Source organism: Tursiops truncatus, chromosome 15 (assembly GCF_011762595.2).
Source record: "Tursiops truncatus isolate mTurTru1 chromosome 15, mTurTru1.mat.Y, whole genome shotgun sequence".
In the NCBI taxonomy this organism is placed as follows: domain Eukaryota; kingdom Metazoa; phylum Chordata; class Mammalia; order Artiodactyla; family Delphinidae; genus Tursiops; species Tursiops truncatus.
In genome coordinates, this window is record NC_047048.1 from 49,484,287 (window position 1) to 49,497,553 (window position 13,267).

At 39.7% G+C, this 13,267-nt stretch overlaps 1 long non-coding RNA gene across 1 annotated transcript in view; it reads right to left on the reverse strand.

Moving 5' to 3' along the window:
* LOC141276521 (uncharacterized) overlaps positions 1 to 13,267 on the reverse strand; it is a 62,097-nt gene that overhangs the window by 30,050 nt on the left and 18,780 nt on the right. The window contains exons 2-3 of the long non-coding RNA XR_012326216.1: positions 9,092 to 9,190; positions 5,206 to 5,289 (exon numbers count right to left, since the gene is read on the reverse strand). This is a non-coding gene — a long non-coding RNA (uncharacterized lncRNA). The remainder of the gene's footprint in view (positions 1 to 5,205; positions 5,290 to 9,091; positions 9,191 to 13,267) is intronic.

The following is a 13,267-nucleotide window of genomic DNA, read 5'->3' on the forward strand; positions in this document are numbered from 1 at the left end:
TTCTTGGATTGGAAGAATCAATGTTGTGAAAATGACTACACTATCCAAAGCAATCTATAGATTCAATGCAATCCCTATCAAACTACCAATAACATTCTTCACAGAATTAGAACAAAAAATTTTACAATTCATATGGAAACACAAAAGACCCCGAATAGCCAAAGCAATCTGGAGAAAGAAAAACAGAGTTGGAGGAATCAGCCTCCCTGACTTCAAACTATACCACAAACCTACAGCAATCAAGACAGTATGGTACTGGAACAAAAACAGAAATATAGATCAATGGTACAGGATAGAATTCCCAGAGATAAACCCATGTACACGTGGGCACCTAATTTATGACAAAGGAGGCAAAAACATACAATGGAGAAAAGACTGCCTCTTCAATAAGTGGTCCTGGGAAAACTGGACAGCTACATGTAAAAGAATGAAATTAGAACAGTCCCTAACACCATACACAAAAATAAACTCCAAATGGATTAAAGACTTAAATGTAAGATGAGACACTATAAAACTCTTAGAGGAAAATATAGGAAAAACACCGACATAAACCACAGCAAGATCTTTTTTGACCTACCTCCTAGAGTAACGGAAATAAAAAAATAAATAAACAAATGGGACTAAATGAAACTTAAAAGCTTTTGCACAGCAAAGGAAACCATAAACAAGATGAAAAGACAGCCCTCAGAATGGGAGAAAATATTTGCAAATGGAACAATAGACAAAGGATTAAACTCCAAAATATACAAACAGCTCATGGAACTCAATATCAAACAACCCACTCCAAAAATGGGCAGAAGACCTAAATAGACATTTCAACAAGGAAGACATACAGATGACCAAGAGGCATGTGAAAAGATGATCAACATCATTAATTATTAGAGAAATGCAAATCAAAACTACAATGAGGTATCACCTCATGCTGGTCAGAATGGACATTATAAAAAAATCTAGGAACAATAAATGCTGGAAAGGGTGTGGTGAAAAGGGAACCCTCCTGCACTGTTGGTGGGAATGTAAATTGTTACAACCACTATGGAGAACAGTATGGAGGTACCTTAAAAAGCTAAAAATAGAACTACCATATGACCCAGCAATCCCACCTGAGAAAACCATAATTCAAAAAGAGACATGTACCACAGTGTTCATTGCAGCACTATTTACAATAGCCAGGACATGGAAGCAACCTAAATGTCCATCGACAGATGAATGAATAAAGATGATGTGGCACATATATACAATGGAATATTACTCATCCATAAAAAGAAACAAAATTGAGTTATTTGTAGTGGGGTGGATGGACCTAGAGTCTGTCATACAGAGTGAAGTAAGTCAGAAAGAGAAAAACAAATACCATATGCTAACGTATATATATGGAATCTAAAAAAAAAAAAAAATGGTACTGATGAACCTAGTTGTAGTGCAGGAATAAAGAGGTAGACCTAGAAAACGGACTTGAGGACATGGGGTGGGAGGGCAAAGCTGGGATGAAGTGAGAGAGTGGCATGGACATATATACACTACCAAATGTAAATAGATAGCTAGTGGGAAGCAGCCGCATAGCACAGGGAGATCAGCTCGGTGCTTGGTGACCACCTAGAGGGGTGGGATAGGGAGGATGGGAGGGAGGCTCAAGAGGGAGGGGATATGGGGACATATGCATGCATATGGCTGATTCTCTTTGTTGTACAACAGAAACTAACACAGTATTGTGAAGCAATTATAGTCCAATAAAGATCTATTAAAAAAAGTGTGTGTATTTGTGTGTATATGTGTATAAACATGTGAGTGTGTATGTGTGTGTGTTATGTCCATGTGTATATATTTATCAATGTGTGTATATGTGTGTGGGTGCATGCATGTGAAAATATGAGTGTATGTGTATATATATGTGAGATAATAAGTATATATGTGTGAGAGTGTATGGGAGTGAATGTATTTGTATGTATATATGTATGTAGGTGTATATAAATGTATGAATGTATGTATGTGTGTATATATGTATATCTAAGCATAGTATTTATATATGTGTGGGTATGGGTATGTGTATATATGTATCTATAAGTACATGTATGTAAGTATTTTGCGAATGCATGCATATGTGTTTATTTGTGTGCATGTGTGGGTGTGCATGTATGTACATACATATGCATCCACACACATCAAATAGGAGGCAATACAGATCAGGTGTTCCATATGTGTTGTTCTGTCTTTTCAAATAGATTTTATGTGTATTAAGGTCTGAAGTTATGACTCATATTTCTTTTGGAATTCGCACACTAGTGAGTTCTCAACAATACTTATAGAACTGAATTTGGCACCACTACCCCTCAATTTCCATGGACCAGCAAGTTTTCACAGACCAAACTTCAGGGCTTTTATTTTGCTCAGTACAAAATAGTTTATAGTCAGAATAAAAAGTAGAAAATAAGACCCTAGAGATGAGTTTATTTTAAAATTTACAGAGACAGTTATTCTTTTTTTCTGGATTCCATAGCAAGTATCAGGTAACAAGAGTCTATAATTAAATGTCTATATTGCATAATTCCTCAAAAATCATTAAAATTAGTTAAGGAACGATTGAGAAGATGCTAGGCTGTGGATGACCTACTTTATTAGCCAGAAGAATGGACGAGACTCCATCAGGTGGACCTCACCTCCACTCTGGGCCAGTGGTAACACACTCATTTAGGTGAAGGTGGGGATCCCCTTCACAGATGTTCTGTAGCAGGAGAGGGAGATGGTGGTGGTGGTGGTGGTGATGCATGTGGCCTCCTGGTCCTGTGTGGGAAACCTGTCAACCCACACGTTCAGCTCTCAGGATAGGAGGGTGGGGTCCGTAGGGGAGAGTCATAGCCCAGGCCTGAGCAGACATGCTCAGCGATGCCTCCTCCTGACAAGGAGTCACAGCCACGGCTTTTGTTCTGCAGGCCAGCAAAGGCAGCCGGAGTGGGAGAGCCATCCAAAAGCAAGAGAGACCATTTCCTCACACACAAAAAGAGGTTAGTCTCTTATTTTCTTTTCCTCTGGAGACTGAGTCAGGCAGGAAATCAACACCCTAAGGTCAGATCTAAGTTGAAGAGGTGAGAGCTCCATTTGGGTTCAATTCAGCAGGCTGCAAGACACACACAGTCTAGATGGGCAGTAAACCAGAAGATCCACAGCAGCAGAAGAAATGCCTTACTCCCAAACAGCATTTGGAGCTCAAGAACAGTCTCCTGCATTTAAAGTCAGACTCCCCACCCAGCAAACCAAGCTGTGTTCTTTCTGGGTGGCTGGCTTAAAGAATTGTACATTACAGTGGAAACTCCCATTTACTTCATTTACTGCCATTTATAATATTTTCCACTACTTGGAGATAATGAATTCATCCTTTTCTTTTTTCCCTTTTTTTTTTTTTTGCAGGCCACCACAAGAGCCAAATGTTCCAGAATCCTTCTCAAATGTGTTACCCTTCATTTTCTATGATAGCTTTAGTGGTTTCTTTGGAAAGGCCCCAACATCAACCAAATTAACAATGCTGAGAATAAACTCAACTGTCACTTTCATTCCCTTTGAACAGCAGGAGGGAAACGCCACCTTCAAGATCCTTTCCAGTATACAGGCATAAAGTAGACAGGTTAATTAAAGTCACTCCCAGAAAAACAACCACCTACCATAGAAAGTTTCTCCCTGGCCCAGTCTAACTCTGTATCACAGTTTTGGACAATCTCCAGTTTACCTGAAATTTATTTCACACAAAAGACTGAAACCATGAATTTTGTCAATGAAATTACATCTCTGCAACTGCCCAGCTGAGGGGCCTTTTGGAAGGATGTCAAGCAAGAGTCTTAGCAGGAGGTCAGAAAGAGAAAGGGAATATTCCAGGCTTCTTTTTCTTGCACAGAGACCTAGCAGTTTCCTCCGCTTGGGAAGAGTCAGACATGCACTGCATATGTGCTGCATGTGTATAAAGGAACTCGTCACTTAGAAAGCTTACTTTTTGCCAAATAACAGCCTCACAGCAAAGGCGGAGAGACAAAGTCTCAGCAGCATCCCTTTCATTTTTATAGCCTTCAGTCCACCATCAAAATTGAAGCAATAAATATGCCAACATTTCTCTTTTTTATATTCTGTCATTGTTTGCTATGGAAACAGTCACTACCATGGGGCCAGCAGGAAAAGAGGACATACTGAACTAGGAAAAAAGACGGCATCCAGCTAAATCCATCACCAAACTCCAACTGGTAAAGGAAGTTGGTACCCAAGTCAGGTGAGTGCTAGTGCTCATAGCTCAGATGCTGGGTGAGACTGAAGAGCTATCCTGGAGGGGGTGGCAGAAAAATCACCATTTCCACACCACTAAACATGGCTTTTTATTGTCAATTTTCTACAAAGCAGAAAGGAAAAGACATTATTTAATTGTTAGCTAAACTTGTCAGATCTCTGGGGAAATGTTTTCAGCATCCATCATCAGTTGGCACTTCCTTGCTCCAAGAAGTCATTCTCCTAGTGTTGCCTCCATCCTCTGTTAAGGTTTTGGAAATCTATGTAGGTTCCCTATACTTCCTGCTTCAGGTAAGGCAGAGTTGCCCAACTTATATGGTTCAGTCCCTGATATGTCTTGTTCCATCTATTACTTTTAACCTTTCTTGTCTTTATATTGACACGTATCCCTCATAAATAAAACATAGGTGGGCTCTATTTATTCAACCGGTTGGACAATCACTGCCTTTCAATCTGAGTGTTTAGTCCATTAACATTTAGTGTAATTATTGACATGGCTGTATTTAACTCTACACTCTCACTATTTGTTTTCTGCTTGTTCCACTTTGTTGTTGCTGTTCTTTTGTTTCTGCTTTCCTGTCTTCATTTGGATTGATCAATTATCTTTTAGGTATTCTTTTTTATCTACTCTAATATCTTTTCAACTATATTTCTTTGGTTATTTTATTAGTGGTTATGCTAAGGACTATAATATGCATTCTTAACTTGTCACAATTAGCATGAGTTAATATTAGACCACATTACATCTAATATATGAATCTTACAACAGTATTCTTCCTTTAACTTCCCTTCTATCTTTATGTGATTGTTATTATATATGTTGTAAACCCCAGAATACACTGTTTATTTTGCTTGAAACAGTCAATGATCTTTTTTTTTGGTCAATTATCATTTTAAAAAAACAAGAACATAGAAAAAATAAATTGTATGTTTACCCACATATTTATTGTGTTTGGAATTCTTCATTTCTTCCTGTAGAATATTGAACTTCTGCTTCCATTTGGTCCTTTTGAACATTTCTTCCTTGAAAACAAACCTAAGGTTAGGCATGACAGAAAGCTAATGCAAATTGATGGCTGGGTGAAGAAACAGAGCCAGCAATGACAAGTAGGGATGTGCAACAGCCTTCTTGTGATTGTGAATACACATACTATACAAGTGATTTTTCAGCAAGAATTTTTAGGGCCTATTTTTATTGTAGGAGGGAAAACCCAAGGGTGTTGGATTAAGTCTCAAAAGGCATTCAAGATAGAAATAATCTTTTCTGAAAGTTAGAACTAGGATCAAAAAGTATAAGAGACTTAGAAGCTGATTTATACTCAAGATAAAAAAACCAAGATTATTCAACATGAAACAAAATGTGTTGAAAACCATTGATTCTCCAAGACAGGGCTACTCAGGCTGCAGGGGTGGGGGAGGGCATGGCACAGAAGTTAAAAGTGTAGACTATGGTGTCTCACTTCCTGAGTTTGACTCTTGCCTCACTACTTACTGGCCATGTAAACTTGAGAAAGTTAATTAACTTCTCTGGCCTTGTTTCCTTATCTGTAAAATGGGCATGGTGATAATAACGATCTCAGAAGGCTGTTGTGGAGGGAGCATCTAAAAAGCACTTGGAACACTGCCTGGCACACATTCCCGTATTCAATAAACATTAGCCATTACAATTATTGTTACCAGGTGACTCTTCATGTTGTTTCTAAATCTAAGATTCTGTTTTGCCCTGAGTCTTCTCTTTTTTATTATGCTTGGGTTCAAAGCAAAAATAAGACAACTGCTTTTGTACCACACTTTCCTCTTTCACTCAATCTCAGTACTCACTTATGAAACTGTAATTTTTGCCTAAATTCCTAATTTGCAACACTGAAAGAACTATTTCTTTTACTGAAATAATCTACTAAGACAAGAACTATGGCACAAATATATCATATAACATTCCCAGATCAATGAAAAACAAAATACCATGGATAAAATCAGACAGACTCCTTGACATGTGCTCTTGAAAAGTGGTCAGCCATGAAAGAAATAAGACTTGGTCTCTAAGTGATCAGACAATGAGAAACAAGAGAACTAACTTATGCTGCTGACCTATACCACCCACTAATTACCCATAGGAGCTCTAAGGTTCTAAACCATCTTCATGATAGGATCCAGTAACCTCATTTTACAGGTGCCATAACTGATATTTGGAGAAGTTTAAGTCACTCATCCAACTTCACACAGATTTGTCTCCCACAGCCATAATCTTTCCACCATAGCAAATGCTACACCATGCTCATGGGCTGCAGGAGAGCAGGGACACTTAGAATACGTCAGGACCTGGAGAACTAGACAGAAGTTTGAATAGACTCAGTTAATGGAGAACAGAACACATGGAGGTCAGGAAAGCAGGCAGCCAAAAAAGGGAGTTGAGGAGAGAAATCAGGAAGAGTCCAGTCTTGGTGTGGCTTCCCCAAAAAATAGACAGTCAAGGACTGATTTTGACTGGTTGATTTGGGAAGTAGAGGAGCACCAATAAGAGAGTAGAGAAGCCAAGCAGGGAAGGAAGGCAGCCAATGAAGTTCGTCTTATAAGCAAATTACTACTGTGGACAACTGGAACTTAAACCCACTGGGGAACCGCTGGAGCCAGTATAGATCCACAAACCTCAGAGTTACCCCACCCAGAGGGTGAGGGAGATGGGGTGTTTATACAAGTTCACCCTATTTCTTCCTTCCATCAGTGGTTGATGACTGTTCCTGGTGGTGTTGATTCCATGGTACTCTAACCTGCCATGTGCATGAGCAGAATGGCCTTCGATGACAGGAGAATGTTCTCAAATGAAATAAAGGCAGTGCTGGCAGCTGAAAGTTAGGCCAGCACATGTTGAAATGGTAAAAGCCAAAGTCAGGAATTCAGCTTGATAAATATCAGAAATGATGGTAGGTTGATAAGGCTAAGAAACCAGAAATCATTGAATTGGCTTTATAGAAACTATACATATTTTCTAGATCAGCACCTTTATTTTTGTATTGAGGTCACCAAGAAAAGAAAATGGCCCTTGGATGACCAGTGCACTAACAGCAAATTATATTCTAATTTCATGCCCTTGAACTCCAATATTCTCACCTATTACACCATGTAGAGAATAGTGATGCACTTTATTCCAAAACAGGTCTGATAAAAGACCTGCAATAGCCTCTTTTAAAACACCAGGGAAGGCAAAAAATAAATTTGAGGAAATAGATGGGGTCTGGGTTTGCAAATTCATATAAGGAAGTAAGTGGCAAAGAGGAAAATAGAGAAATTAAAAAGTAACAGTAGGAACTCTTACATAGTGTTAATGGGAATCCAAGATGGTGCGGCCACTTTGGAAAACAATTTGGGTGTTTCGTAAAAAGGTTGGTTTGGGTTCCAATATTCTAATAGGGAGTTGGAATATTAAAACATACTCTTGGGGCTTCCCGGGTGGTGCAGTGGTTGAGGGTCCGCCTGCCGATGCAGGGGACACGGGTTCGTGCCCCGGTCCGGGGGGGATCCCACATGCCGCGGGGCGGCTGAGCCCGTGGGCCATGGCCGCTGGGCCTGCGCGCCCGGAGCCTGTGCTCCGCGGCGGGAGAGGCCACGGCAGTGAGAGGCCCGCGTACCGCAAAACAAACAAACAAACAAAACATACAATCCAGCAATTCCACTCCGTAAGTATTTTTTCAAGAGAAATGAAAATTTACATTCACACCAGAACCTATATGCCAATATACATAGTGGATTTTCATAACTACCAAAAACTGGAAACAAACTGCCAAATGTCCCTCAGTCACAGAATGGATAAACGAAGTGCCAAACATCTACAGTGGAATCCTGCTCAGAAACAAAAAGGAACGAACTAGGATATGCACAACATGGACGAGACTTACATGCATCAGGCTAACTAACAGAAGCCAGACTCAAAAGGCCACACAATATGATTCCATTTACATGACATTCTAGAAAAGACCGGACGTGTAGGAAAGGATGAACTACCAAGGGGTAGTTCACAAGAGAATTTTGCAGGTGATGGAAATATCCTGATTGTCTTGGTAGTTACATGACTATGTACCTTTGTCAAATTCATAGAATTATACACCAAAAAGAGAGAATTTTGCTGTATGCATTTTTTTAAGTGAACAAAAATTTTTAAAGGCAATGGTAGGTTCTGACAGCAGCAAGGAACCTCAAAGTTGAAAACCAAACGCATTGTACTGGGACTGAAAATTCCACCTTCTTGTGCTTCAGCCATTGGCAGCAGCATCTTGGGCCCTTAGTAACTGAGACGGTCCGTGATTAAAGCAAAAATATGTGCAGACTAACAGATTCTTTGAAGCTCCATGAGACTACACCTCCAACTTTATGACAGAGCCAAATCATGTGGATTGATTGCAGTCCAGTACCACAAAAATGACAATCATTCAATGAGATAAATAACAAACTGTTTAAAAGCAGAATATCAAATTTTTTAAAGGATGGAAACATAACATCCACCCTGGAGTCTAGGAGTCACATGCATGGTAAAACTGTCTTTGATTGTACAGGAAGCATTTGGAGCAGAGGAAAAAACATAGACATTGGAACTGGACAAAACGGTATGCACTCCCTGACTCGTCACATGATTATGGCAGATCAAATCTGCAGTCTCAATTTTTTACCCCTCCCTGAACCATGTTCCTTGATATATAACTTCATAGTTCTCCCCCTTGAACTGTGGCCATCAGGTACTTCTCTAGCCCTTAACTTTGGGCTTAGTGAGGAGACATGCTTTGGCCAACGGGATGTGGATGGAAGTGACGGCATGATAGTTCTGAGCACTCACCTAAAGAAGTCATGTGCTGTTGCCATCTCCTTGAAAAGAGCTTTCTTGTGTCCCTAGATGAATTCACATGACACAGGCCATTCCAGCTAATCTCCTGACCTATGAGCAAGAATAAATGAACCTTGTTTTAAGTCACTGAGTTTTGGGGGCAGTTTGTTATGCAGCATTACTATGTTAATAGCTAACCAAGACAATGATCTCAGGTGAGTTTATGTCCCATGTATCCATTTATTCATCCAAAACAAATATTTATTCAACACATACAATGTGCTAAGGACTATAGTAGGTGCTGAACACCCTGCTGAGCAACGAGCCTAATGGTCCCTTCTGACTGTAACCTAAAGCTCACTGCCATGTGGGTCCAAATGAGGTCATTAATGCACATATTCAGCCAGCTCTAAAACTCCCCCTGCTTACACAACAAGTTCAGTATAAGCTGATTCCTATCAAGTTCTAAATTTATTTAGGCTGTATGCTCGGCCATCTCTCATTCCACGCTCTACCGCCCTTTGCCCCCACTGCCTTCCACGCCTCTTACTAGGCTTTACCAAGCTATGCTTAATTGTGGGGGTCCAACAGCAGTGTAGGAACTAAAAAATGTAGTTGTTCTGAGCACTAGACACATGTGGCCCTTTAATCAAAATTCAGCTCCTCAGCACATTAGCCTCATTTCAAATGCTCAATAGTCCCATGTGGCCAGTGAATACTGTATTGGACAGAATATATATAAACATCTTTATCATCACAGAAAGTTCCACTGGACAGAGTCAACTAGAGTTCCAGTTTGCAAATATCGCCCTTTTCTTCCAATGGCTCATGCATGCTATCAGAATGTCATGTGCCAGCCTCAGTGCTAAACCCAGAAGCAACATCAATGCAGATACTATTGCAGACTCTGCCCCATCATGCTGTTTCCTTCTATTGGAAGGAATTCTCATTGAGATCTCAGAGTCCCTCCATGAAGCTTGGCTTCTGTCATAACCCTTCCCCCTGCCAAGTCCATTTCAATTCAAGGTATTTTCCTCCTACTGGAAATTTCTAGAATCTCATGAAAATCAGTCAATATAAACAGTAACCTAGAGAAAGAGATGGCACCCAACTTCTCCTGCCTGATGTATCCACACCTCAGATCCAGCTAGGCAGGACTACAATCACGTGGAACTGAAATGGAAATTATAATATTCAGGTGTTGAAGTGAGGAATAAATCCAGTAATATGTATAACATGTCCAGTGTAGGACTAGGAACATAGTAGATATCAAGAAATAATGCTTTTTAGCACAGGGAGATCAGCTCGGCGCTTTGTGACCACCTAGAGGGGTGGGATAGGGAGGGTGGGAAGGAGATGCAAGAGGGAGGGGATATGGGGATATATGTATACATATAGCTGATTCACTTTGTTATACAGCAGAAACTAACACAACATTGTAAAGCAATTATACTCCAATAAAGATGTTTAAAAAAAATGAAAGAAAGAAAAAAAATAATGCTTTTCCCTCTAGTCATCTCAATTGTATTGGAATTTGGCATAATTTCCTGATGCTAGCGACTGGCTGATTCCATTAAGGTTTCTAATTAATACCCACCCAGATAAGTTCACAGGTGACTGGAGATGTTAGCACAATCAAAACTCTCAGCTAGGACCCACAACTACCTCCCTTTAACTGCACCAAGATCTTAGCCTTTGCCACTGGAGGAGGAGAAGCAAGAAAGATTCCTCACTGGAAGATCCCAATTTCAACTGCGTGACCACTAAATGATTTCAGATGTCTCTGAAGGAATCCCCGCTCCTTCCCTTGGCTCCCTGGGAGCTGCTTTCAGGAACATAAAAATATGACCACGAAAAATAATCTCAACATCTCAACCACCTCTATACTGATCGTTCTTCTTTAACCTTTGGGGTTCTTAAAAAATATTTAAAATAGAAGGAGGCCTAATTGGGAAGAATAAGGTCTGCCCTGAAGGAAGAACAGTTAACCAAGAACAAAGCTACAGGAGGGTTTCTGTTGTGTTTTCTTCTAAGCTCACTGGAATTTTTGGTCTTGGACGGACAGATCAGCACAGCACATCGCTCCCAAGTTTCCAACCCCAAAATATTTTTCTTAATTTTAAATCTTTGAAGAAGAAATGCTAAATTTGTTTCATGATTTTTTACTACTGAATATGATGGAAAGAGAATGCTAGCTCCTGCCTCTTATCCGCCCCCCCAGAAGAAGTTGGGCCAATGGAAAAAGCTGAGATTTTGCTGTTTTTCTACCCATCTATTGAGATTTTCAAAGTATACCACTCAGAAAATATTCCCATTTGAAAAGAACTTTATCCCTGATACTTATGGCTTTGATGACTAGATTTGGGAAAAAAAAAAAAAAAAACACTTATAATTCTAAAGTAAGTAAACCCTCAGTCCTTCCAAGATTCCAGAACCTAAATACCCCCAGACACTACTTCCTCCTAGAAGAACTGGAAGAATAAATTTGCATTTGCCATTCTCTGAAAAATGCTGATCACCAGGTCAAACTCATTTGAATAGGCCTTTCAAACTCCAACACATCTCACATTATTGTGCATCAAATTTTCCAGCCAACAGAATTAAACTCTTGTTTACTCCATTTTTTTCTAATTTTACATTTTCTACATTTTATTATGTACATGTGCCATGTTCCTTTTCTTTCTTTTCACTCCTTATACCTTGTCTTTCATTTGCTTCCCTCTTTCTGTGATACATAAGATCCCTTGGTCTTTCCTGTCTCAGTAAATAGCTAAACCATCTGTCCAAAGGCTCAGGTCATAAATACAGGATTCATCCTTGATTTCTCCTTTTCTCTCATGGCCAGCATCCAATCTGTCAACACGGTCTACTGAGTTTGCCTCCAAAACATTTTGTGAATCCATTACATCTCTTTGTGAATTTGTTTACATCTATTTCTTCTGTTCCACTACCTTGCTCCAACACAACATTATCTTTGCAATGACCTATTAATTGAGTTCTCTGCTTCCACTTTTGTTCTTCTACCATCCATTCTTCACAAAGCAGTTGGAATGATGTTTTAAATATATATATATATATATATATATATATATATATATATATATATATATATATATATATATATACACATTTATTTCACTCCCCTGTATAAACTCACCACTGGCTTCCCTTGAGACTTATACCGAAATCTAAATTTCTCAGAATACTTTACTGTGGCTCTGAAGAGTCTAGCCTGTGCCCACCTTCCAACCTCATCTTCTGGGCTCATTTCCGGTCATTGTCCCCTGGTGCTCTGCACTCCAGTACACTGGCTTCTCCTCTGCATATGCTGAATTTGCCAACTTTCTTCTTGCCTTGGCACATTTGCATTAGCTGTTCTCTCTGCCTGAGACAATCTTCTCCCACAACTGAACAACCAGCTCATTCTTGCCCTTCAAGTCGATGTCATTTCGGAGAGGATTTCCCTGACTACTTAGTCTAATGTAGCTCTCCAGTCATTTTGGATCCTAACCCCGCAACATACATTTTTTATAGTACTTATCACAAGCTAATATTTACCAGAGTTATTTCTTTGCTTATTGTCTGCTCCTCCACAGTAGAATGGCAGCCCCCGTAGAGCAGGGATCTTGTGTCTTATTACAACTGCAAACAGTAGGTGCTAAATGAAATATTTTTGAATGAAAAAGTGAATAACCCTCCAGAATATTTTCTTCTTCTAACCTGAAGGCTATTTGAGAATACATCCTTCATCTCAGCCAGAGAAACGAAGACACTCTCTTTAAACTAGATAGGAAAGAAAATGACGTTAACATTGATTTTGTGTGTTCTTTGTGCCTGGCACTGTGCTTAATCCTCTGAATTAATTATATCATTTAGTATTTATAATACCCCCTTTGAGTGGGCACAAGTATCTGCATTTTAAAAAGAAAAGCTGAGAGTGACCATCGTCAGAGCTTGCTACCCTGTTCAGATCCCATTTAGACCTGGCTGCTGTGAATAATGGCTGCTGATGCTGAGATGCCTTCTCTTGAGAATTGCCTTCTTGAGACATAACACTTCATGGGGAGACTGCACCCCTCCATGGAAGCCCCTAGACAAAAACTGACACAAGGGTACAAAGGGTGACCCTCTTGAGACCAATTCTCTGGTACAATTTACACTTCAGAGCTCTCCGTGGAATCAGGCTGA